The following is a 27,839-nucleotide window of genomic DNA, read 5'->3' as shown; positions in this document are numbered from 1 at the left end:
TTCACTTCTAAAGAATTTGATGTTTACCTTTTTAATATACTTTTATGAACTTATGTCATTTTAGATTGAGGAGGTCTAAAAATTCACAGCACAGCATTTACGTCATAATTTATCACTGTTTACTAGGTATATTATCTCAACTCATGTTATGAGACCAGTATGATTGCGATTCCAAAAGCAATCAATAACATCTGTGTAGAAAGAGACTAACTTCCCTCCTGATCACAGACACAACAAACCTCAACAATATGCCAGTGAAGAGAGTCTAGCAACACATAAAAATAATAATGCACATTCTTTATTTGAGAGGTACAGGGCTAGTTCAATATTTAATAACATCTAACAATACAAGTCACTGCATTCATAGAATAAGCATAAAAAAACAGCTGAAGAGTATTTGACAAAATCCAACAGAAGTTTATAATAAAAACACTCAGCAATACAGGAACACAGAGAACTTTTTCAAATTGATTAAAGGATTTTTTGATAGTCCTAAGGTGCCAAAAACTGAGGGCTTTTTACCTAACATCTGGACCAAGAAAGAATATCTACTCTCGCCACTGCTGTTCAACATAGAACTAAAGGGCTAGAGTTTGTGGCTAAAAGGCAGATACATTCAAAGAGAGGGAAAGCTGACTCTATAAACCAGTGGTTCAATAGTGTACAGAGAGACTCCTAAGAAGTCAACAGACAACAAGCACCCTAGAACCAAATGAGCTCAGCAGTGTCATGGGGGAAAAAACACACACGCACACTTGGAAACTGAAAGTAACATGCCACACGATTTACGATCATTCAAAATAAAGTAAAATGAACAAAAGGTACAGAACGATCATACTGAAAATCATGAATGATGGCAAGTCAAAGAAGATCTGGATAAATGGACACACATAAACTTATGGGTTAGAAGACTCAGTAAAGATGTCAATTCTCTCCAGATTCCTATCAAAATCCCAGCAAGGTGTTTTTGTAGAAATAGACAAGTTTATTCTAAAATATTTTTGGAAAGGCAAAGGAACTGTAACAGCTCAAATAATTTTGAAAAGGGAGAATAAAATGAGAGGAATCATTGTTCCTGACATCTAAGGCTTGTGCTGTGCTGTGTTAATCAAAACAGCAAAGTATCAGTGGAGGGACAGAGACAAAGATTAATAGAATAGAATTTAAAAAATTGAAATAAATCATACAACAAGGCCAACTGGTTTTAACACAAGTGATGAATCAATCGATGGAGGAAGGGTAGTAGCCTGGAGTAAATGAATATCCATCAGGGGAAAAGAGAAAGACAAACACCAATTTTAATGTAAGATGTAAAACTATAAACATTTAGAGGATATTTCAGAAAATTTTCATTACACCAAAAAATTAAATAGCACACTGAATTGTATTACAATTAAAACAACAACAACAGGAGTTGGGTGGTAGCGCAGCAGGTTAAGCACACGTGGCACAAAGCACAAGGATGAGCATAAGGATCCCGGTTCGAGCACGTGGCTCCTCATTTCAGGGGAGTCAATTCACAGGTGGTGAAGCAGGTCTGCAGGTGTCTATCTTTCTCTCCCCCTCTGTCTTCCCCTCCTCTCTTAATTTCTCTCTGTCTAACAACGAAGATATCAATAACAACAACAATAATAACTACAACAACAATAAAAAAACAAGGGCAACAAAAGGGAAATAAATAAATAAATAAACACTGGGTTCACAGAAAAAACTCACTAGCCGAGAATTAATTCAAGCCTCGTTGTCCCTACCTCAGTCACTAGCACAGTCATCACCCAGGAAACCAGCCCAATGATGTGATCCTATACACCCTCCACCTGATCACATGGAAACCAGGCAGACTCCAAAGTTCAAAGCCAGGCCTCTTCTCACTTCGCCCTTGTATGAGTCTAAGATACCTTCAGGTCTCTCCAAGACCTGCAGGACACAACCTCACAGTGATCCGGAGAGGCCCTGACATGCCATGATGATGTATAGGACTCCCACCCTCCATGAGTCCTCAGTGATCTCAAGGGTTTGAACCCGGGCCCCTGCACATGGGAATGTGTGCATTCAATCAACTGCCCAGCCCCTGAAACCCAATATTCTCAGTTGGCCTCTAGGGACCTGTCCCCTCCACTCTGCTCCACGCAACAAAGGGACCTTTGCTGAATATACATGACATTATGACCCAAGTCTCTTTTCCTTACTGAGATCCCAAAATATCAGAATAGATCTGATGGATCGGGTGACCCAGTTAACCAGTCAGGCAGACTGGGGCAGAGATTCTGTCCTGGTCCCTGGCTCCATGCTGCTGCCCAGGAGAACGGATGGCCGTCAGGAGTCCCGATCTTGTGGCTTGGAACGTACTTTTGAAGCACAATGGTTACTAACTGAAAACTGTAACAGGGGTCAGGTGGTGACATACTCTTAAGAGCAGACATACTACCATATGCAAAGACCTGGGCTGAAGCCCTAGCCACCGCCTGCTGGGGGGAAGCTTCATGAGCAGTGGAGTCATGCTGCAGATGTATTTCCTTCTCTGTCTCTCTCTCTCCCTCTCTATTTCTAGCAAATCAGTTAAAAGAAAGCAGGGAAATGGTCTCAGGGAACAGCAGAGTTATAGTATAGGCACCTCAGCAATAAATCTGGTGGACCAAAGGAAAAGTCTTTAACATTAAGAATTTCAAATTCAAAGGATATGGTTGAGCCTGAAGTCTAAGGAGGAAGCAGCCACTCAGCCCTCCTTCTGTAGCTCTGGTCATTCACACTCACATGCCTGCTCACCAGAGTGAGGAACTAACCCATGTGAGAAGATGAGGGCGGGCTCTGGGCAGTGTCAGGACTTGCACATACAAGTATGGGCCTCCATCTCAATTCCTGGTCAGAACGTCAACTGGTCCAATCCCTGTGGAAAGCAGTCTGGAGAACTCTCAGCAGCCTAGAAATGGACCTACCCTACAACCCTGCAATTTCTCTCCCGGGGCTATATCCTAAGGAACCAAACACACCCACCCAAAAAAATCTGTTTAGACCTATGTTCATAGAAGTACAATTTGTAATAGCCAAAACCTGAAGCAACCTAGATGTCCAACAACAGATGAGTGGTTGAGCAAGTTGTGGTACATATAAATATATACAGTGGAATACTACTCAGCTGTTAAGAATGAAGTCACCTTCCTCGCCTCATCTTGGATGGGGCATGAAGGAATCATGTTAAGTGAGATAAACCAGAAAGAGAAGGATGAATGCAGGATGATTTCACTCATGGTTAGAACTTAAGAATCGGCGGGGGTAGATAGCATAATGATTATGCAAAGAGACTCTCATGCCTGAGGCTCCGAAGCCCCAGGTTCAATCCCCTGCACCACCATAGCCAGAGCTGAACAGTGCTCTGGTGTTTCTCTCTCTTCATCTCACTCAAAAATACAAAATAAATAAAATACTTAGAAAAATTAAAAAAAAAGAACTTAAGAATCAAGAACAGAAAGGGAAAACACAAAATAAAAATTGGACTGGGTTTCATGTATTGTACCAAAGCAAAGGACTCTGGAGAGGAAAGGGTAGGGATACTGGGGAAGGGGGTCTTTGGAATCCAGGTGTATGATGGTGGAAAGTGTCCTAGGCTGGAGGTGACAGTGTTTTGCAGACACCTAACATGGTAAGATGAGAAATTGTACTCATGTGTCAACAACTGCACAGTAAACAATTACCCTCCAAATAATAAGGACTAATAAATAAATAAATAAACAAGTATCTCCATTTTTCTCTTGGCAGACTGGAAGCGTCAGTCACTTACATGAATGCAAAAGATCAAAAACTTAGTTAGCAAGTTACTTCCTTAAAAACAAAACTCTGTACTTTGCCTGGTTGGTGCAGTCTAGTTTTTAGCTCTTTCACCTATCCAGACCTTCACTCTTTGTACGGAATAAGATCTCTTTTGATCATAAGATGTTCAAGTCATAAACAGTGGCTTCCGAAATAATTTTATATGTCATTGCAAAATCAGAGGTCAAGGTCACGCTACAGAAGAAACGGTGTGTTTTCTATTAGAACTGTCAAAGGTGAGGCCAGGTAGTAGCACAGTGGGTTAAGCACACAAGGTGTGAAACGCAAGGACCCTTGTAAGGATCCCGGTTTGAGCCCCCGGCTTCCCACTTGCAGGGGGTCACCTCACGGGCAGTGAAGCAGGTCTACAGGTGTCTTTCTCTCCCCCTTCTCTGTCTTTCCCTCCTCTCTCCATTTCTCTCTGTCCTATACAGAAACAGCAAAGGCAACAAGGGCAATAAAATGAAAACAATGGCCTCCAGGAGCAATGGATTGGTAGTGGCACCAAGCCCCAGCGATAACCCTGGAGGCAAAAAAAGAAACTATCAAAGATAACATCAAACCCACTGGAGCTTTAATGATACACCATGAAGTTAAATGGACTCTTTTTTTCCAGTCCATTTTTTTTTCTTCTCTCTCTCTCTCTCTCTAATAATTTCAAGGGAAAACAAAACATGTATATGGTTAACATTCAGGTTGCAGAAGATTCCACACGTGGCCGGAAGGAAGCAAACTCTGTACAACTACCTAGATAGTCTTCAGACTCTGCATAACTTTAGCCACAGCATCCCATTAGCTGGGTTTCTCTGAATAACTTTAGAAATGGCACGGTGAGGGAGTCTGGCAGTAGCGCAGCAGGTTAAGTGCAGGTGGTGCAAAGTGCAAGTACTGGTGTAAGGATCCTGGTTCGAGTCCCCGGCTCCCCACCTGCAAGGGAATCGCTTCACAAGTGGTGAAGCAGGTCTGCAGGTTTCTTATCTTTCTCTCCCCCTCTCTGTCTTCCCCTCCTCTTTCCATTTCTCTCTGTCCTATCCAACAACAATGACATCAACAACTTCAATAATAAAACAATAAGAGCAACAAAAGGGAATAAATTAATTAATTAATTTAAAGAAATTAAAAAAAGAAATGGCACAGTGAGGCCGTGGAGGACTAGCAGAGTAACACATGTGTCCTGGCTCCATGTCCTGCTATTGAAGAGCCTTTACTGTGCTGTATGAGACAGCTTGTGGAGACCAGCTTCTGCCAGGCCCAAGGGCATTTGGGTGATCATTTCAGAAATGTCATAACAGATTTTTTAAATACTTTTTCTATGCAAAAATGTGTCATGACTTTTCCAACAACCCAATGAAATAAAGCATGACCTTCAATTCACCTGCTTAGAAAATGGAGGTGGGAGCTGTGAAAAGCCAGACTCCCAGGGGAGGGGGGAAGACTCAGCTCCCCTCTTCTCAGTTTTGTTGAGACCCTGGGTCAAACACTTTACCTGGAGGTCAGTTTCATCATCTGTGATGAGATAAGGACATTACGATGGGTAGGTGGCCCAAAAGAACTGGGTCCAAGCCCCAGAGCACCTGCAGAGGAAAGCTTAAATCTTACATAGAATTAGCTCTAAAAAGTAAAAATCCCCACTTAGAATAAACAGAAGAGGAGAGGAGCTGAGTGGTGGCTCACCTGGGAAAGCACACTAGTCACCATGTTCAAGGGCCTGGGTTCAAGTCCCCAGTCTTCACCTGAAGGGGGGAAGCTTCACAAGTAGTGGAGCAGTGCTGCAAATATCTCTCTTCCTCCTCTTCCTTCTCTTCCCTCTCCCTCCCCCCCTCCCCCTCTCCTTCCTTCTATCAAAACAAAAGGAAAAAAAGGTCACTGGGAGAAGTGGAGTGGTAAAGACACTGAATCACAACAATAACTTTGGCTACAGAAAAAAGGGGGGGTGAGGGGAGACAGGCAGTGGCACGCTTGGTAAGCTCACACAGTACTAAGCGCAGAGACCCGTGAAAGAATCCAGGTTCAAAACACCGGCTCCTCACCTTCTGGGGACATGCTTCACAAACAGCAAAGCAGGTTGGCAGGTGTCTTTCTCTTTCCCTCTCTGTCTCCTCCTCCCCACTCAATTTCTCTCTGTCCTATCCAATAAAATGGGGGGGGGGAGCCTCCAGGAGCAGTGGGTTCACAGTGCCGGTGCCAAGTGCCAGTGATAAACCCTGGAGACAAAAAAAAAAGTCACTGTAACTGCTCTCCCACCAGAGAAGGGGTAGCTTAGGTCATGACCTACTGTGGAAATGTTGCTTGTGGCGGTGGGTTTCCTGACCCTCCCAGGGCTACCGTCAGCTGATGCAGCCTCAGAGCTGTATGTACATGAAACACGTGGACAGTGACCTGGAGTGACTCCATCAGGGGCAGGGCCAGGTCTGGTGGGGGAGGAGACAGCCTAAGCACAGTGGGCACAGGTTTAACTGCTCAGTACACAGAGACCCTGAAATACAACCCTCTCTGTCATCCACACACACAACTACAGGATTGGTCTCTGGAAGGCCCAGTTCTCTCTGCTCAGCTTTCTGTGAATAAACATTTACTGAAGGTCTCCTGGTAAACTTGACCTGGACTCAACCCACTTCTACTCATCTGCCACTGTAACTATTCACTCTGCCTGGGGAACCCCTTCTGGGTTCCAACTACCGGATAGTATGTGGCTTGGGTAGACTTGCAGTGTTGAGAGCATGGTGAGGGCCAGACACACACATGGGGGTTGCAGGAATGCACCCACTTTACATGGAGTGACGGGAGCCAGAGGGGGCCATGTTGGGTGTGTGATCTCACACACACAGCGCACCAACGGGCCACATAAACCCACAGTGTGCAAGCAAGGATGGTGGCCACCTTAGAGCTTCGTGACACTGACTCTGTAGCTGGTTCTGGGTGTGGATTCCAAGGAAGGTTCACTTTGTGAGTGTCAAGCTGTGTGTGTACAAGTGAGCCTTTCTATAAGAAGCTACGCCTCCTGAAAAAGGGATCTCCTCTTAGCCAGAAAGAGGGGACAGGCTCTATCTGTCAGGCAGAGGCCTGTGGGTGCCCAGCCCTGTGGTGGTTTCAACAGAACCAGTGTCATGTGCGTGCATGCGTGCGTGCATGAAGTGTGTGTGTGCGTGCATGTGTACATTTGGTGTGCAGACAGGGGGGCTGAGAGGTTACCTCACATGCCAGGAACTCAGGTGTGCCATTTACTGAGATCACAAGATTCGTGACTCTCTAGATTTATGGTGACTCACCTGTGATCTTGTCAGAACTATGATGAAGGCCTGACCTACTTAGTGCCAGGAGAGCGCCTGCAAACACCCAGCCTCCCTAAATCCAGCCTGTCTCTCTGGACTCAAGCAACAGCTGAGGCCGGAGAAAATCCCTAGTCCAGGGCATTCCAAAGCCAGAAGGTGGGGTGTCACCTGCTCCGGGAGATCCTGAATGCCAATGTGATGTGCGCTGCAGGTGGGTACCCACACAGTGAGGGGGTGTGCTCTGGGAGGTGGGAGTGATGGGGTTCCCAGACCCAGCATCATTCATGAGGACCATGGGTTCCCTCAGCAGGGGACATGAGGAAAGGGGGAACCAGGCTAGGTCACCAGGTAACAAGCTCCTGTCCCACCAAAGCATGGCCAAGGGGAGACACCTCACCCGCTAGCATGAGCACTTAACCACATGTAAGGACCTAGGTTCCAGCCCCCAGCACCACGGGAAGCTTCACAGAGCAGAGCAGTCATGTCTCTTTCTCTCCCTATCTCTCCGGATCTGGGGTTGAAAAGGTAAAGGGCTCACTGTGAGTAGTGGAATCGCACAGGCATGCAGTCCAGTGGTATTTAATAATAATAATGATAATATGGGGGCTGGGAAATAGCATAATGGTTCTGCAAAAGACCTTCTGAGGTCCCAGGTTCAATCCTCAGCACCAACATCAGCCATAGCTGAGAAGTGATGATGATGATAATTAATAATAAATACTGTAACATTTTATTACTTCCAAGTGAATGTCCCTCTGGTATTTGATGGGGTTCAAGTACAGCAACTAGTAAGGGGAAAGGACAAAATTCAGGGCCTCTGGTTAGACTTTTAACTTCAGATAAGCCATGAATGCTTTCATTGATTGTGTCCTGAAAATTCCTGAGACTTGTGAATCCAGACACAGTAGCCACACGTGCCCGGCACATCGATGCACAGACCTGGCGGGGCCCAGTGGTTCTTAGAATGGCTCACTTACTTCCTCTAATGGCCTCTGACTCCAGCTGCACAGTGAGGGACCAGGAGCATCGGCCTGTCGCATCATCTGGTGAGAGAGGCCTGGGGTCACACTTCTGTCTTTGGTGACCGGGGACACCCTGCATCATGGTCACTCTTGGTGCATATGAGTGGTTGCTGTGAGGACTCTTTGGTCACCCCAAAACATGGTGACCTCAGTGAGTGGGGACAGGCGTTGGAGCTTGCAGTGGAGGATGACAACTGTTCCTCCCTCACTTGTCATCTACATGCTCTGGTGGACAGCAGGGTGGTGGCACTTTGCCACCGCTGGGCCCGTCCTTCCCTGGCCCCTCTGTCTGTCCCATGTCCCCTGGCTGCCCAGGTGCTCGCACCAAGGAACAAGATACAACAGAAAAGCAAACCAAAGCTATGAACTACTCCCCAGCCCTCTTCGAGGGGACACTCCGAGGCCATCTCACAGCTGGTATGAGCTCAGTGGTGGCACACTCGGGTTAAGTGCACATATCACCATGCCAAGAACATCGGCTCAAGCCCGTGCTTCCCATCTGGCGTGTGTCACGAGTGGTGAAGCAGGTCCGTAGGTATTTCTCTTCTTCCTCTCTATCTCACCTCCCCTCTCAATTTCTCTCTGACTTGTCAAATAAAGGAAGGAAGGAAGGAAGGAAGGAAGGAAGGAAGGAAGGAAGGAAAAGCCACCAGGAGCAGTGGATTTGTGGCACTGGCACTGAACCCCAATGATAATCCTCGTGGCAATTAGGAAAAAAAAAAAAAGGTCAAATCCCCTCCACAGCCAGGATGCAGAGTGCTCTACAAGAGGTTGAGCAAACTTATTTTTCCATCCTTTTTATTTTAATTGCCAACAGAGTTATCCTTGGGGTTTGGTGCCAGCGCTACAAATCTACCACTTCTTTATATTTTATGTACAGAGACAGAGAGAAATAGAGAAGGGCAGGGGAGATAGAGAGGGAAAGACCCCTGAAGACCTGCTTCATTTCTCATGAAGCTTCCCCCCTGCAGGTGGGGAGTGGGGATTTGAACCCGGGTCCTTGCACATTGTATCATGGGCACTCAACCAGGTGCACCACCACCCAACCCCTATATTTTGATTCTAATATTTTTGCTATCGTTGGGACTTCACCATTTCAATATTATTACAGTTAGAGAGAGATGGATGGAGAGAGAGAGAGAGAGAGAAAGAAAGAGAGAAAGAGAGATATATCAGATACCACAGCATGAAGCCTCCTCTGGTGTGGTGAGGGCTGAGCACGGCAAAGCAGGTGCGCTGACCAGGTGAGCTATCTCGCCAGCCCTGAGAGCTCCTTCTGCTAAGGGAAAACATCCCATTCTGAACTGAGCCCAACCAAGCTTGCAGAGAGGTCAGGACACAGTGCCTGCTGGCAGGTGAAATGGCAGCCACACACGCCCTGCAAGTGTGGAGGGGACCCCGCCTCCCCCCACACACCACTGACTCTGCACTATCCTGGTGGCCTCTGTGTCCCCAAGCACCTTTCTCTCTCATCATTCTTCTTACTGCAAAACCACCACAATGGGGTCAGTGGTGCACCCAGCTGACTGCATAAGTTATAATGCTCCCAAACCTAGGTTCAAGCCCCTGATCTCCACCTGTGGAGGGAGGGGGGAAGGGGACACTTTGCAAGCAGTAAAGCAGGGTTGTAGGTGTCTCTCTTTCTCCCTCTCTGTGTCCCCCTCCCATCTTGATTTCTCTTTCTTTCTCTCTCCCCAATAAGTGAATAAATAAAATATTTAAAATGCATATATACAGAGAGGGGCCAGGTGGTGGCGGACTCAGTTGAGCACACGTGTGACAATGCACAAGGACCTGGGTTTAAGCCCCTAGTCCCCACCTGTAGGGTAGAAGCTTTGCAAGCAATCAAGCAGAACTACAGGTCTCTCTCTCTCCCCCTCCTCTCTCTCTCTCTCTATGAGTGTGTGTCTCCTCCTCCCCTCTTGATTTCTCTCCATCTCTATTCAATAAATAAAACTGAATATTAAAAAAGAAGTTGGCATAGCAGTAAGAGAATGCAGGCACTTGTCACTTGTCCCTGGGGCCCAGCCTAGGAGCAGGTAAAATGACAGAGACAGCTGCCCAGCAAGAGACCTCCTCCACCCGGCTTCCTCACCAGCAGGAGGAAGGGCACACCCTCAGAGCCACCTGGCCTCAAAGGAGGGGGGGGGCAGCAGAGTGGCACTGTCACCCACTTTCTGGCTCCTGTTCCCGCATGCAGGTGGTCACAGTCTGCTCCACCTGTGAGGCGCAGACCCACGGTGATAAGGGAGAGTGCCGGGGACAAGCCGCACTCAGCGTGGTCCTGATTTTTGATCCTGACACAGAACCGGGGGCGTCTTCTCCTGCCCTGTGCTCCTCTAAGGCCATGGATGCACCTCACATCCCTTCCCACAGGGAACTCAGGACTCTGTGCTCTGACTGGGCCCCGTGTACAGAGGAGGGACATAGGGACATGGGAGAGGCAAAGCACTTAGTGTAGTCATGGAGCCCTCCCTGCGAAGATGTGAGGAGGAGGAGGAGAAGGAAAAGAAGGAAGACAGGAGGAGGAAGAGGAGAAAAAAGAGGAGGAAGAGGAGGAGGTGCAGACACCAGGGAGTGGAGAAAGAAGACGAGTACAGGAGGAAGTGGAAGAAGTGGAGGTGTTGCCTCAGAGTCTCAGTGCACAGAGTCTCAGAGTCTCAGTAGCAGGACTCAGACACCATGACTTCCCTCCCAACAGAAGCCGGGGGGGGGCTGCCAACCAGGGGACCACTTCTTCCTGCCTCAGCCTGTCCCCCTGAGTGCTGGCCATTCGGGGAGGGCAGGCTCCCCCACCTTCCCCCACCTCTCACTAGCTTAGCCCCTCGTCCTGTTCCTCTCCAGTTGCCTGGCTTCCTCCAGAGACCCCCACCCACTCACCTGTGGAATCCTGATCCCCACATCCAATCCTGGCCAGATGGATCTTATCACTGGGGGCGCTGCCCACCACAGTCTGCCTGGGGGAACTGATGGAAGCCAGGGCCCAGAGTGAAGCCACAAAGACCACCCTGACAGTGGCCCAAGGGAACAAGAGTGGGCTGGGTGGTGGCTCTGGGCAAGACCACCCTGACAGTGGCCCAAGGGAACAAGAGTGGGCTGGGTGGTGGCTCTGGGTTGTGTGATGGCTCTAGTCTGGGGTGACCTGTGGGCTGAGGGGAGAGGAACTCCACCCCCCACTACCCCCCACACACCGTGGAGCAAGAACAGGGCTCCATCAATACCCAGTCTCCATCCACTGGGTGTTCAGTCAGTGGGTTCCGGCAGGAGAAGGCTCAGAGATAATGCCAGGAGAAGGCACAGACACCCCCAAGAAATGGGGCTTTTGTAAACTTGACTACTTCTCCCCCCAACCGTCTCCTCCCAATGCCTTTCCTGAAGAGGACTTGCTGCTTTTCTGAGAGAGGAAAAGTTGAGAAACCAAGGATGAGATGCTGCCAAGAAAGAGGTGGCAGGATTTAGTGACCATCTCCCACTGTGCCCCACCTCCATTCCTGGCCAGGAGGGGCCCCCCATGACCCTTCCCCTGCCCTCCTCCAGGCTGTCATGGTGACAGTAAAGACCCTCCTCAGTCACATAACCCCTCAAGTTTCCTGCCACTGCTGTCTCCACTCACCTCAAGCTTGAGCCCTAAGACAAGGGAGAGTTTGCGGTCAGCAGCTCTAAAGTGGGGGTCACTGGGCTTGAATCTAGATTCAAGGGGCATGTTCTTTGGGAGAAGCTGCTCCCTGGCTCTCACAGGTCCCTGTGTCTCCTCCCAGAGTCCACCTGCTGCTATATTTCTGCTCAAGGGGGGACAGGCAGTGTCCAGCTCATTCCCTCACTTGACAATATTATAAACTACAACGGTGATGGCCTTTCATGTGCTTAAGAGCAAGAGGGGAACAGTAAGTGTTTATTCTATGCGCCTGCCTTGTTTCAGTGTCTTCAAAGTATGTCCATAGTTTGATGGGCACAGAATGTCTCCAGAGCCCATGGGAGCGCTCCTTGGACAGCAGTCTGGGGCAGGAAAATGACTCACATTTTATGAGGCGTGCCTGTTTTGCCTGATTGCTATTTATTGTGTTCAGATGCTAAGTCTTTCATTTTATAAAGGATCAAATAAGCAGAGGGAATAGGAAAGTATTCACAGCTCTGCTCTCCCAGAGTAACGTCCACCTTTCTGCCTTGTCATATGCACAGAAAGGACAGTGATGGGGACGGCAAGGCCTTTGTTATCCTGTTTCTAGATTCAGGGTTGTTTTTTTTTCCTCTCTGCACAGCAGGGTATCAACCCTCCCAAGCTGTTTTTGCATTTTGATAGAGTGATGGGGAGTGAGGGGAGACACTGAAGCTTCTTCTCGTGCCATGATACCACCCAGATGGCACCAGGGTTCAAGACTGGGCCATAAACACTATAAGGCAGGCACTCGACCTAGGAAGCTATCTGTCTCTCCAGGCCAATTTCAGCATTTCTGAAGGAATTCATTTACCTGGGTGGTGATGCACCCAGTTGAGTGCACATATTACCATGCACAGAACCTGGGTTCAAGTCCCGGTTCCCACCTTCAGGGAGGAAGCTTTATGATCAGTGAACCAATGCTGTAGCCCTCTCTCCCTCTTTCTCTCTCTCCCTCTCTTTCTCTCTCTCTTTCTCTCTCTCCCTCTCTTTTCTTGCCCTCCCTCTTCGGTTTCTGTCTTACTAAATAAAAGGGAAAAAATGGCCTACAGATATGTGAAAAATGCTCAAAGTCACTGATTATCAGAAAAGTGCAAATAAAGACAACAGTGAGATATTGTTTCACTCCTGTGAGAATGTCATACATCAGAAACAAATACTGGGAAGGCTGCAGGAGTATAAAAAAAAAAAACCTTTTACACTACAAGTGGAGTGTAAATTTTCCAACCCCTATGGAGAGCAGCAGTCTGGAGAACTTCCAGAAGGCCAGAAATGGACCTACCCTATGACTGCAATTCCTCTCCTGGGGATATATCCTAAGGAATCAAGCACACCCATCCAAAAAGATCTATTTAAACCTATGTTCATAGCAACACAATTGTAATAGCCAAAACCTGGAAGCAACCTAGTTGTCCAACAACAGGTGTGTGCTATACAGTGGAATACTACTCAGGTGTTAAGAATGATGAAGTTACCTTCTTCACCTAATCTTGGATGGAGCTTGAAAGAATCATATTAAGTGAGATAAACCAGAAAAAGAGGAGTCGGATGGTAGCACAGTGGGTTAAGCACAGGTGGCGCAAAGCGCAAGAACTGGCATAAGGATCCCGGTTCAAGCCCCCAGCTCCTCACCTGCAGGGGAGTCGCTTCACAAGGGGTAAAGCAGGTCTGCAGGTGTCTATCTTTATCTCCCCATCTCTGTCTTCCCCTCCTCTCTCCATTTCTCTCTGTCCTATCCAACAATGATGACATCAATAAAACAACAAGAGCAACAAAAGGAATAAATAAATATTTAAAAAAAAAACAGAAAGAGAAGGATGGACATGGGATGATCTCACTCATGGTCAGAACTTAAGAATCAAGAAGAGAAAGGGGGAAATACAAAGTAAAGATTGGACTGGTTTGGTGCACTGCACCTTATTTGTATTGGACCAAATTGGGGGGCACCTATGATGGGGAGATGAGAAATCGTACCCATGTGCCAACAAGTGTCCTGTGAACCCTGTGCAGCCCCAGTCCCAAGGGACCCAGAGCTTCCCTGTGTGTTGCCCTTAGCTTGAGACCACTGGCCAATTCCCGGATGCGTTCAGGTGGACAGTGGACAGTTCCCAGACAGACTCTGAGGGCAGGTCTTGCCGGCCCAGGAAATCGGGGGACACAGTTACTGTGTGAGGATGCAGGGTATCCCTGGGGAGGGGCGCCTCACACTACCGATTCTCCCACAGCCTCATCCAGCCACCCCTGTGGTTCCCATGTAGGTCCAGCACCAACCTCCTGGGCCTCTCTCCCCTGTGAGTGAGACAGCTGGGGATCCCCTCTGCTCCCCAGAGGCAGGCTCTGCTCTCAGGGTCTTCACACCCCTTAGCTGCTCCCCACATTCCCTCCACAGGCTGTTACTGCTGCCGCTGAACAGTAACTACAACCATGACCATCACCATAGAGACAAGCAAAGCCCGTTTCTCACAGGTGAAGTCCTACATGATTTACGGAGTGTGGCCTCACGATCAAATGAAGAAATGCATCTGCGCAGAGAACCTCTGCTGCCCCTCCCCACACGCATACCTTCATCCTCACGCCTGGGGCAGTGCTGGGCTGTGGGCAGCACCTGTGCTGAAGTGGTATTTCTGGCCACCCAGCAGCTGCCCATTTTTCATGTCACCTGTGCTCAGCCAGGCCAAGTCTGAGGCCACTCGTACAGCTGAGGCACAAGAAGTCCCTGCCATGGGGACATTGTCACCTCCCTCTCTTTCTCCCTCCTTCCCTGCCAGTGCAAGGAAATGCCCCCAGGAATCCATGACAGGAGGTCATTGTCCCTATTAGATACACTAGGAAGTAATGGGCAGGCTCACAAGGTCCCTAGAGTCCTGCTCGGCTGTGGGCTGGGCCACTCTGTGAACTTAGACCTGTCACCCCATCACGCTGGGGGGAGATGATCAACAGGTCTCACTGTTTGGGCAATGTCTCAGAGATAATGCAGTACATCATGTGTTGGACCTTCAAGCACGAGGTCCCAAATTTGATCCCACCCTGCCACACGTCACATGTGCTAGAGTGACACTCTCGTTCTCTCTCTCCTCCTCCCCTTTCTCTCTCTCTCATAAAGAAATCTTTTTATTTGTTTATTATTTTCCTTTTACCAGAGTACTGCTCTGCTCTGGCTTATGGTGGGGCAGGGAACTGCACCTAAGACACAGGAGCCTCAGGCATGAGAGTCTTTTTGCCTAACTATTATGCTATCTCCCCACCTCTTATAAATAAATCTTTTAAAAAAGAAAAAAAATGACAGCAAAGGAAAAAAAGGAAACGTGTCTGCTTCTCTTCAGCCTTGTTAGGAAGAGTCCAACATGAAGAGCATATGTCTTGAGGCCAGCGGGGTCTTGGGTTTGATTCTGGACTGTCCCATGGAACCAGTAAGCACTCAACAGTCCCCCTTGCTGGCACCCTGGGCATTTCCTCCACCAAGGAGGCTAAGACTTGACGGGCTGCCTTATCTGAGTATCATCCACTCTTGTCCCCTTCCAGGGTCCCACATCTGGAGTCCAGAGTGCACCCATTCTAGAAAGAGGCTTAGTTTTTCCACCCAGACGACTTGCACTGCAGTCTATCCTGCGCAGAGGCTCTGCTCCTGCCTTGCAACTTGGGCAGGAGAGAGAAGGGGGCAGGGGGTGGTGGAGAAAGCTCTTGACTTCAGAGGAAAGTCTCCCAGCAGGACTTTTTCCTGAAAGCCTCCTTTCCCACTCAACACCCCTGGGACAGACCTGCACACCTCAATGATAGGGCCTACTCTATTTACAGGAAGCCTGGCAGATCCGATCTTCCTGCCAAAGTGAAATGGCTAGCAGGCAAATGGTACAGTCTTGCCCCCTATCAAGACCAGGTCAGAGCAGTCTGTAAATGGAGGGGGCAGTCCCAAAGGCCACACCCTTCACTGTGCAGAATGAATGGCCGAAACCTTCCCTCTTCAGGGGAACCAGAGCCAGTAAGTGAGATAAGCCAGAAAGAGATGGGTGAATACCAGATGATCCCACTCACAGGCAGAATTTAGGAAACAAGGACAACAAGGACTGAAAGGGGAAACACAAAATACTAAAACTCTGGGTTTGACTACTGGGTGTGGTGTTTGCACCAAAGCAAAGGACCCTGAGAAAGAAGGGGGTGGGGGACCTCATTGGGGTCGAGAGTGTTCTGCAGACACTATCATGAGGGGATGAGAAATTATACCCATGTGCCAGCAGTCCTGTAAACCATTAACCACCCCCCACCCTCCAGTAGAATGATTTAAAATAAAAAATGGATCCAGCCAGAAAGGAGAGTTTTTAAAATCAGGAGTGAAATAATTAGTCTTCACACACAGACCTGGCTAATAGCCCCTAAGAGGGCTATCATGTCTGTAATGGGGACCCTGGCGAACAGGAAATTCCAATTCCTTTTGGTGCCCCCAGGCTGCCTTAGGATGCACTGAGCTCATCCCAGCTCATCAGGAGACTGTCTGGGTTCTGTTTATTTTGCTTACAAGCAAACTGAGGGCTAAAGTTTGTCAATGTTTTGCGTTTTACATAAGCGGCATTCTTATTAATGGTGCCACTTCTGAACTCCTGGGAGCGCAAAAATTCTGGGAAAAGAATAATTAAATTTCTCATTTTAATTCCCACAGGCCAGTTAGATGCACTTAACCAACAAGAGTTTGTTCTAAACAGGAGGGCCTGTTTAGAACACGGCCCCTCGGAGAGGTACTGAGGACCACAGCTCAGCCTCAATGATCAGAAAGAATGATGCCTGCAAACCTCACGTCTAATTATAAATCCTCGCTCAGATGTTCCACATTCTTGGCAGCCGGTGAAAACCAATAGTTCGTCATTTCTTTCAGTAAAGGGTAAGAGACAGGGAGACAGAAACAAAAGAAGAGACACTTGCGGCACTGCCCCACTGCTCCTGAAGCTTCCTCTCCTGCAGGTGGGGAGCAGGGGCTTGAACCTGGGTCCTTGCACAGGGTCACATGAGTGCTCTAGCAGGTGAGCCACCACCTTGACGCAGTGCCAGCGAATGAACCTAGGACCTCACATGTGCATGACAACCACTACACCCTCCAGGATGAAATGGCTCCAGTCTTGGCCTGAGGTACCCACTTTTTTGTCAGCTGTTCTCTGACAGAAACGAGCGAGGCTTTCTTTGTACTGACTAGTTGGCACTTGGAGAGAATAGGGAAAGAGGTTTATGGGATCCAGTGGGTGTCACACACCTTATGCTAAACTGAGATGCAGCCAGAATTACCGCCCTTCCCCCCACCCCCCACCATACATATATACCCCAACAACAACAATAAAACAACAAGGGCAACAAAAGGGAATAAATAAATATTTTTTTAAAAAACCAGAAAGAGAAGGATGGACATGGGATGATCTCACTTATGGTTAGAATTTAAGAATCAAGAAGACAAAGGGGGAAATACAAAGTAAAGATTGGACTGTGTTCCCCAGGTCTGGCCTCATCAGAAGCTCATCCAAGTCCACGTGTTCAAGGCTGGCCCTCCAACTCCTCTGGGGATGCAGGAGTCTGATTCATGTGCACAGACACAGTGAGCTGCAGATGACACCCCCAGGCTGAGCAGCAGATGCCCTCGCCCTGGCTGATCCTCCCTGGGGCCCTGGATGCTAACACATCTCTGAACATGCCCCCTGCCAGACGGTGGATAGCCTAAGTCAGCCTGGGTAGAAAGAGCAGGGAGACATTGCTGCCCTTGCCCAGTGTGCCTTGAGGAACTCTGGGGAGAGGCCTACTGACAGCACATGCTACCCTGGTGACCCTGAGCACCCACCCACAGGCCATTCCCAGCCCTGGTTCAGCTTAAGATCAGCACTTCCAGTCTGACAGGCATTGCAGGGTAGGGGGTAGGGGGCACATCCTTGAGATTCATGGATTCCAGGAGACCCTGTCTGGCCTATCAGTTTGCCCACTAACAACTGTGCCCTCCCCCCACCTACCCACCCAGCCGCCCACATTGTCACAGCACTTTCATTAAGCCAGGGAGCACTGGGACCCAGGTGAGAGCCACTTCCTCCACATGAGTCTGTCTATCTGTCTGTCTGTTCCTGGGCTGGCCCAGAGCCCTCTGCACCCTTCTTCCAAGTGACGCCCATAGTAAGGGATGCCTTTGGAGCCCAGGCCCTGGGAGGGGGTGCCCTCAGGGTGGGAAGAGTGACAGAGTCATGCAGAGTCATGCACACACACTGGGAGGATCTCTGGTCACATGTCTGCCCCTCACTGGTGTCCCCCAGGCAGGACTCCACCTCTGGACTGCTCTTCTCTCTCCTCTCCACAGACCCCAGTTGTTCATGTATGGGACTTATCTTTCATCAACTCCAAGAGTAAGAACTTGCATTCTGCCGTTCTACGTTGCTGGTGGGACTGCAATTTGGTTGAGAACAATCAAGTGAACTCTCAGAAGGCTAGAAGTGGAGCCTATCACCCTATCACCCAGCACTTCCTCTCCCAGGGATATATCCTAAGGAAGCAGAGACACCCACCCAAAAAGACCCAGGTACCCCTGTGTTCAATCTGTAATAGTCCAAACCTGGAAGCAACCCAGGTGTCCAACAACAGATGAGTGGCTAAGAAAGTTGTAATATAAATGCACAATGGAATACTATTCAACTGTAAAAAAATGATAAAGTCATCTCCTTTACCTCATCTTGGGTGGAACTTGAAGGAATCATGTTGTGAGATAAGTTGAAAAGAGAAGGATGAAATTGGAAAACAAGATCAGAAGAGAAAACACTAAGCAAAACCTGGACTAGAGTCGGTGTACTGCACCAAAGTAAAAGACTCTGGGGTAGGTGGGGGTAAGAGTACAGGTCCTGGAAAAGGACCTAGTGGGGGCTGTATTGTTATGTGGAAAGCTGAGAAATGTTATGAATGTACAAACTATTGTATTCACTGGTGACTGCAAAACAGTAATCTCCCAATAAAGGAAAAAATATTAAAAGAGAGAGAGGAGGATGAATATAGGATGACCTCACTTATAGATGGAACCTAAGAAACAAAGACAGAGGCGCCTGGTGATGGCACACCCATTTGAGTGCACACATTACAAGGAGCTGGGTTTGAGCCTCTGGTCCCCACTGGCGGGGGAAAGCTTTACAAATGATAAAAGAGGGCTGCAGGTGTCTCTCTGTCTCTCTCTGTCTCCCCCTCCCCTCTCAATTTCTGGCTGTCTCTATGCAATAAATTAAGATAATAAAAAATAAAATAAAAAGAAACAAGGACATAAAGGGAAAACAAAAAGTAAATCTTGGACTGAGCTTGGTGTATTGCAGCAAAGCAAAGGATTCTGGGGTGGGGAGTGCTTTGGCATCCTGGTGCATGGTGATGGAGGGGGACCTAATATGGGGGGGGCGAGAGTATTTTGCAGACACCTATCATGGGGAGATGGGAAACTGGACCCATGTGCCAATTGCTGTAATGTAAACCATTAACCAAAACCAAAAAAGCCATTCTTCCCCATCTCATCCATCTCATCAGGAACCCTTCCACTCCTAAACCCAGCAGTGCCCAAGCTGTGGGAAGCACACCCATTTCTCAGTAGGTATGTGATCTGCTCTGGTTCAGGGCTGCCTCCCTTAGCATTTTATTTTCGCCAGAACGAGCTAACGGTTCTGAAAAAACTGCAAGGGTCACCAGGTCACAGAAGGGCATTCCTATATACACACATACACGCACGCATGCGCACAAAGCCAGTTCATCTTAGCCATGCCTTGAGTCTCCACTGTAAATCATAAGCCCAACAACTTAACAAGGAAAGAAAGGAGGCTAGAGGTGGGTGAGGGGGACATACTGGGCCTTGGGTTCCTTTCTCCAGAACAACTCCTTGTTTGACAGAACTGAAGAATCCCAGAGGATTCTCATCTGTTCCTGTCCCAAAGCCTTGAGCCCAGCTGGGCAGAGGCTTTCCCCTTGGGACTGTCTACAGCCACATCCAAGGTCACACAGCTGTTGACCAAGCTGCCTGGCACTTTGCCCCATTCGTTTCTTTCTTGTTATCCAGAAGTGAGCCTTTCAAGAGATGGAGCCATGTTATTGAAAAGGTTAGTGGAATGACTCTTAGAATTCATACATTTTAACAAGAAGAATTTAATCACCTTTATCTTGGGTGTGTGAAAAAAAAATTTCAGAGGCACAAAAGACAATATGCAAAAAATGTGCCCAAAAATATACTCTCCAAGTTTCAAGTTATGACAAGAGGACCCACTGGGAGATGGGTTGTAACTATGGTTTGTGGACCCCTGAGGATACAGGACACTGCTTTGACCTTGGAGGTGGGGGCAGACAACAGACACAGCACCCAGGATGTCTGAAACTTCTCCTGCACTCTCATCTGTCAGACAAAGAAGCCTGAGCCTCACACAGGGCTGGGTGGTAGCTGGTCTGTTCACCCAGCCCCCTTACACCATAGGGAACTCTGTGGTCATTGAATGAGACAACTGAGCTGAAAAGGAAGCAAATGCCAGAGGTGTCATTTTTATAGTTCACACAAGTCAATACCGGTTCTGACTCAGGTCCGTTCATTCAAACATCAGGTCCCCACCATATTTTAAGGGGAGCCATAGTCAGAGTCAATGAAACTGCACAGAAGACATCTCCTTGGAAGGAGCAACTGGAAATCCTTCAAATTCAGGAAACGAATTTGCTTCGAACTCTTCTGACTTGACCAAAAGAGATGGATTTGGGACTCACTAGCAGTGTCTGGGGATGCAGGGAGATGGAGAGCAGAACCCAGTCATAGAAGGACATCAGTGCCCAGGCTTTAACCCTCTCCCCCACAGGGTGTCAAGGGACACCCTGTGAAAACCAGCCAGTTAAGCCACCTGGGAAGCAATAAACCCATTTCTCAGTTCCAGAAACACAGAGTCTCGGCCACCTCTCCCCTTGGCTCTCAGGAGTGACCATCTGTCAAAAGAGTGTGGAGAGGTGGCCCCTCCCTGGCCTGCTCTGTCACCTCTGTGTGAAGGCTGCTTTCAGCCTGTTTGAGGGTGTGCCATGCTGGCAGCCTGGGGGACATGACAGCTGATTAAAGGCAAAAGAAATTCTACTTCCAAGGTTCAAGGGTAAAATATTAGACGTACTGTGGAGAGGAAGCAGGCTATGCCTAAGGGTCTCGCAATTCCCTCTGAGATTCTGTGGTCACTCTCAGTCACAAACACCTTTTAGGTTTGTCTGGGAGTAATAACACCTGGAGCCATCTCACCAATCCAACATTTTCACTCAGAACTAGAGGGGGGGGGGAGGAGAAGAAGAAGGAGGAGGAGGAGGAGGAGGAGGAGGAGAGAGAACAGCACCAACATGGAAGCTTCCTCAGTTGCTATAGCCCCACTCATGTGCTGGGGCTTGAACCTGGGTCTAGCCACCACAGTGCAGGCACCCTCTAGGGTGAGCTATCACCCTGAGCCAACATCTCCTGAAAAGATCAGGTGCTACTGGCTACTTGCTCTTTTATCTTGTGGCCTGTCCTCCATCATTCTCTCTCTCTCTCTCTCTCTCTCTCTCTCACACACACACACACACACACACACACAGACACACACACACAGAGACCATGAAACTGTTCCACGTGAAGAGCCTGGCTCAGTTCTGAGGTGAAAACACGGGATTCCCATTTGCCCTTTTGGACATTCTGTTTCACAGGGTTCACTGTCAAGGGAGTAAGCAGCATCAAGAAAGAACTTGCTGGTTAGCAGTGGATTTAAATGCCTCTCCCTCCAGGTGTGCCGGTTACTTGTACCTATGGTTCTGAGCCTCTGGGATAGGGGAGGAAGAGTCTCTGGTTGTCAGGAGACTGCAGAGACAGGGAACACCCACCAGGGCTCTTCCAGAGGCCCTTCCTCCAGTAGGAGCAGGCCTGTAGAGGGTTTGGGGTTGCAGGGAAAGTACCCAGGGAATCTGCTGGTAAGGGAGAGGGGGGCACTGACAGTCAGAGGAAGCACATTTCAGTCTAAAGCTCAGTGGCCCTCCCCCGACCTCTTGCTTTCATTTGCAACAGGAAAAGAATGGCCCCGTGCTCAGAAACACTTGATCTTCTCCATCAGAGAGGCTCTGAGGCTGATCATCCAGTGCTGAGCTCGCTGGAGGGCAGGGATCTCCCTCCCCCAACCCGCCCCGGGAGGGGGGCACCCGCAGCAAGGTCCCAGGGCTACTTCAATGGGAATCAAAGCCCAAAGCAAGTATGACAGGAGGGAGGGAGCCTTTTTGGGAGGTAGGCGAGGCCACCTTGCCCTCGCCAGGACCAGGCTGCCTCTCCGGGGAGCCACCTGGCGCCCTCCCCAGCCCGCCCCGCCCCCGAGCAGTGGCGGAAGGCTCTGGGTCTGCAGAAAAGTCAATGCCATTCTCCAGAGACAGCAGCCATTCAAGTAACCCTTCTGCCACAGCCTCATGCTCTTGCTTGCCTTCCTCGAGCTTCCTGACCTTTGGGGGGGGGGGGGGTAGGCCCCCGTGGAGGCGCGGCGCGCACATGCGCACACACCCCACACCCGGGCGCGCACACCCCCGGCCCCGCGCCGGGGCTCAAGGTGGTTCAGGTAGACCCGCCTCGCCGGGCCTCGCACGCCCCCTGCTGGCTCCGCGGGAGCTGACTCAGCCTTTATTCCCGAGGCCTCAGACAGGAATAAATGACCTTAAGATCCAAAGGGAACGGAAAGAAAAACCAAGGCCATTTTGCTTTCTTTGAAACCGACAAACGTGATAAAAAGGTTTTGGGCATAAAAGGTTTTTCCTACAACCGTTTTAGAGATATCTTGGGAGACAAGGGACAAACACTTGGGATTTTAGGGAGAAACACATCCATTTGGAGATTTTACGACTGTACGGTGAGTTGTGCCAGAAATATCACGGTGGATGTTTTCACAGGTCTACAGGTGAACCACAGGAATGGGCCTGTGGCCAGAGTGGTTTTCACAGACGTGATTTCTAAAAGCTCCCTGCACAGAGACGAAAAACAAAACAAACAAAAAACAGCCAACCCCCCCCCCAAAAAAAAAAAACAACCACCTCCATGCTATTGAAACTACTTCAATTTCAGCCCTGAGAAGCCATGTTCTAAAAATTACATGTACCAGGAACAAAATCACTGAAAAGAGACACTTATGGAGTCAGTTTAGCTTCCAGGCTTCCAGTCTCTGCCGACCTCACCACTGTGAATGCCTCTGGCGCCTTGGAGAGGGGAGAAGTCACATCCACGGTACATGCTACAGAGGCAGGCGGCCCCCTTCTCACCTGGAGAACATGTGCACGCCGGCAGTTTAGCTTCTAGGCCAATCTGCTGCTGGCCACACCAGGCCAGACCGAGCCTGGGGAGGCTCCAAACCACAGCGAATCCCATCCACTGTCCACTGTCACCCCGAGTGGGAGGCCCAGGGCTTTCCCATCCTCTTCACCTCAAGCCCTGGGGAGAAAGTTTCATGTTCCCGACTCAACTTGTGCACAGCATTTGATTGCTTATCGGACGAATAGATTCAAACTAATAATTTCAGCAGGCTTGTTTTAACCAATTAGGAGTACTCATTCATCAATAACGACCAAAAATAATAACAGCGTCAATGTCAATACTCTTGTCCCTTACTGAAAAGCCTTCCAATGGGAGAGGCCTAAGTAGAGATTCAGGCTGTCTTGGGAACTTGCTTGCTTTTTCACAATAGCTGGCGCTAATGGAACATGCACACTGAGTGGTGATGCCATGTTGCATTATGGGGGTGATGCCACCCCTAGAACTTGGGGAGCCACAGATAACCCCTCCCCCAAATGCACTCTATGGCCTCTATCTGGGTACTGAATGGCCTTGCAGCTCTGCTATTTGGGTAAATACCTGAAAGGCTTCAAAGACCCCAAGAGAAGCGGTCACCCCTTTTCCTCCAGAGGGACTGCATGGGGGCTCTGGGGAAGTGGGGGGGGGGGGTGTTGGAGATTTTCCTAAGACAATCGCGGCCTGGAAAGATTTAGGCCACACTGTCCACCTTCCCTTCCACAAACCACCTGCCACATCAAATATTTTATTTTCCCGTCTCACGACTCAAGGGGCGATAAGAATGTAAAGTGTCGTGCATGACTCTTCCCCCAGGATCTTTCTGGGGTGGGTGGGTGTGGGGGGGAGGGGGGGCAAAAACAAAAAGAGAATCTCAAGCCAATCCATCTCTTCATGGGGCTCTAACAAGTTTCCCCACAGCAGATCTCTCCATTTCCGAGACGACACATAAACAGTACAAATTTTTAAAATAAATAAATAAATAAATAAATAACGGGGGGGGGGACTCCAGGGTAAGGTTGGGCAAGCCAAGGCAAAAATAAATAAATAAATAAATAAGCCCTTTCTCCCAAAGATGCTCCCAGGGCTGCAAGCAAGCGCCGCGCCGGGAGGAGGGTGCACTTGAGCGGTTGTGTCCAATGAAGGAAAGTTTGTGTTAGCGATGACATCACTAACATCTCCCCCAATTTAAAGGAGCACTTAAAGCACGGCGGAGGCGATTATTATTTTTTCCCCCCTCAAGCGAGAAGGTGCCCGCGGAGGCCTCGGGGCTGCACAGCCCCGCTGCACCACCGGCCGTCCAGCCCGCCGCCCGCGGCCACAGCCCGAGTCTCGGGGACCCCGGCGCCCCCAGTCCCGTCAGCGCGCTGCAGTGCGGGCAGCCCGGGGGGCTCGGAGGCGGCGCCGGCCGCGACCCGGAGGAGCGCCGCGCCCTGCCCGGGGGACGCGCCTGGCCCGGCCGGAGCCGGTGGCCGCGGGGTCCCGCACCTGCCGAGCCCGCAATGCAGACGCGCCGGCCGGCCCGGAGCCGGGCCCCCAGCGACCCCGCGTCCCCGGACCCCGCGCTCGGGGCCGCCGGCCTGGCGCCCACATGCCCGGCCACGGAGCCGGCGCCGGGACGGCGCACCCGCCTCGCCCCGAGCGCATCGGCCCCGCTCCCGCCGCCGCCGGCAGCACCGCGGTCAGCGCCGTCTCACCTGCCGCCCGCAGCGCCTCAGCCGCAGCCGCTTAGCCGACTTCCATTTTCTGTCGCTTTACAGGAAAAGCGGATCAGCTGTTTCGCTCGCGATCCGGCGCCGCGGCCCCCTCCCCAGCTGGGGCTCGCTCTCTCGCTCGCTCAGCGGTCCCGGAGGCCTCGCCTCCCCCGCCTCCTCCCGGCGCGCCGCTCCGCCCCTCGCGCCCCTCCGCTCCGCCCGCGGCCACGCGCTGTGCCCGCCCTCCCGGCCCCGCCCGCTCGCTCGCTCGCTTGCTCGCTCGCCCGCCCGCCCGCCGCGCGCGCCCCTGACGTCACCGGCCGCAGCCGCGCCCCGCCCCCGCCGCGCGCGGACGTGCGCGCGCCACCCCCGCCGGGCCGGGCCGAACCACCCGCGCGCGTGCTCGCGAGCGCCGGGAGAGCGCAAGACACTGCGCGCCCGCGCTCGCTCACGCGCGCCCCCTGCCAAGCGCTGCTGAGCACCTGCCTGCGGCGCGAGTGCTGGACCCGCCCCCTGTCTCCTGCCCGCCCTGCACTGTGCGGACCCACCTTTCCCCACCCATCCTCGCTGCCTTCCTCCGGGCCCAGTGCGTCCCCTCTAAGCCACGCTGGGTCCCTTTGCCTCGTAACCCGCTTCTCTGACCTTTCCCCATTTCTCGCCTCCTTTCGATGACTTTCTCTCTGCCCATGGCGGTCATCTGCTCCCTGCCCTTCTCACACCCCTTTCTGGTGTTGCCACGCCCCCCTTCTCCAAATAATACCTTCTGCAATAGAAAACCATTCTTATGCGTTTTCTGGCATTCTATTGCTAGTTTAGGACTATTTGCTTTAAAGATAGATACGTATAATACTTTCTCCCGGTGTTTTAAAAAATCTTTTTAAAGGATTATTTATTAATAAGAGAGAGAGAACCAGACATCACTCTAGCATATGGCATGGACTTGAACTGGGAACTTCCTGCTTGGAAGTTCAGCTCTGTACCTACTGCAACCTCTTAGTTGCTATTTTATTTTATTTTATTTTATTTCTTTTTTCGTTTCTTTCCTTTTTTTTTTTTTTTTAACCAGAGCACTGCTCAGCTCTGGCTGATAGTGGTGCGAGCAATTGACCTGGTACTTTGGAGCCTCAGGCATGACAGTCTCTTTTCATCACCATTATGCTATCTACCCTCCATCCAGGTTTGTTTCTTTTTAAACCTTGAACATCTTTAATAAAACTTAGTGGGCTAGGGAGACCGCTTAATGGTTATTCAAAAGACTTTTCATGTCTGGGGCTCCGAGATTCCAGATTCAATCTCTAGAATCATTATAAATCAGAAATGAACAGTGCTCTGTGTATCTCTCTGTGTATCTTTCTATCTGTGTCTCTTTCATTGAAAAAATAAAATATTAAAGTGCTGGGGCCAGGGGCATTTGGTTGAGAGCACGTTTCCATGCGTAAGGACCTGGGATCAAGACCCTAGTCCCCACCTGAGGCGAGTGGGAAGAGGAGTCGAGGGAGTTTCACAAGCAATGAGGCAGTGCTGCAGTAGTCTCTTTCCCTCTCCATCTTCCCTTTCTGCCTCAGTTTCTCTGTCTCTATCTAATAAATGAGTGAATAATAAATAAATACTGAAGGAAAAAGTATCTGGGGTTCCCACAGAACCAGAAATAACTTAAAAATTTTTTAAGAATAAAAATTAGTAATTGATTTGACTTTTAAAATATTTTATCTATTCATGAGAAAGACAGGAGGAGAGAAAGAACCAGACATCACTCTGGCACGTGTGCTGCTGGGGCCTCATCCACTGTGCCACCTCCTGGACCACTTGATTTGACTTCTTAAGCCAATCACTCAAAAATATATGGTCCATGGTTTTTTTAAACACCTGCTTGGATTTATGGTCCCTGAACTGGTCAGGTAAGATACATCACCCAAAGCAGTTCTCCTGCTGCTTAGATCCTGATGAGTTCTGGCTGTGCCAACCACCCACAATTCTCCATTGGGCTGGTTTTGTTTGAGATGGTCATCCTTAAGGAACTGTTTAATAGACACTATTTTGAAACTGATATTCCTCACCATTCTGACTCTGAGACACATCATGCTGTTGTGAGTCTCAACAGTTCTGTTCATTCGTGGGTGCTATCATGTTGTGTACAATGCCTTTTGCAGTTCTTTATTTTTTTATTTCCCCTTTTGTTGCCCTTGTTGTTTTTATTGTTGTTATAGTTATTATTGTTGTTGTTGTTATTTATGTCGTTGTTAGATAGGACAGAGAGAAATGGAGAGAGAAGGGGAAGATGGGGGGAGAGGGAGAAAGATAGACAGACACCTGCAGACCTGCCTCACCGCTTGTGAAGCTTCTCCCCTGTAGGTGGGGAGCCGGGGGCTCGAACCAGAATCCTTGAGCTGGTCCTTGCGCTTTGCACCACCTGAGCTTAGCCCACTGCGCTACTTCCCGACTCCCTGCCTTTTGCAGTTCTAAACACCCATTGAAGGATGTTTGGGTGGCTTCCAGGTTTCAGGTGGTTGTGAATTGATATGCTATAAACAGTTCCATGCCCAGTTTTTATGGGCAAAGGTTTCAAAGTAGTAGTGTATATATACCTTAGAGTATTGTTATGGGTCTTACTAGAAGCATGTTTGACTTTATAGGAGCTTTACAGTCTTCCAGAGTGAACATCATTTTTATAAGTGTTTATAATGGGCTATGTTTGCGAGTTCCACTTTCTGTATTCTTGCCAGTAATTGATATTTTCTGTGGCCGGCAAAATAGGTTAGCTGAATAGTGCATCTTCTTAGCCTGGCTCCTTATCACATTGGAGAAATCTCTGGTATGATGGTGTCTTTCCCTCTATCTTATTCTTTTTTTTTTTCTTTCTTATTTTTTTATTATATTTTCTTTATTAATGAGAGGGATAGGAGGAGAGAGAAAGAACCAGACATCACTCTGGTACATATGCTGCCGGGATTGAATTTAGGACCTCATGCCTGAGAGACCAACACTTTATCCATTGCGCCACCTCACGGCCCACCTTATTCTTTCTTTTAAAAATCTTTTCTGGGGGTCGGGCGGTAGCGCAATGGGTTAAGCGCACAAAGCGTGGGGACCAGGCGGAAGGAT

The 27,839-nt window shown here is 49.4% G+C and overlaps 1 protein-coding gene across 6 annotated transcripts in view; it reads right to left on the bottom strand.

Annotated features, from left to right (window-relative positions):
- The window catches only part of OTUD7A (OTU deubiquitinase 7A), a 294,139-nt gene extending 269,225 nt beyond the window's left edge, over positions 1-24,914 (bottom strand). For all 6 annotated transcript variants that reach the window (XR_009546568.1, XR_009546569.1, XR_009546572.1 and 3 more), the window contains exon 1: positions 24,741-24,914. The gene's annotated coding sequence lies outside the window, so the exon portion shown is untranslated. The remainder of the gene's footprint in view (positions 1-24,740) is intronic.
- Positions 24,915-27,839: the final 2,925 nt, after the last annotated feature.

This window comes from Erinaceus europaeus, chromosome 20 (assembly GCF_950295315.1).
Source record: "Erinaceus europaeus chromosome 20, mEriEur2.1, whole genome shotgun sequence".
NCBI lineage: Eukaryota > Metazoa > Chordata > Mammalia > Eulipotyphla > Erinaceidae > Erinaceus > Erinaceus europaeus.
This window is presented reverse-complemented; position numbering and strand designations above follow the sequence as displayed.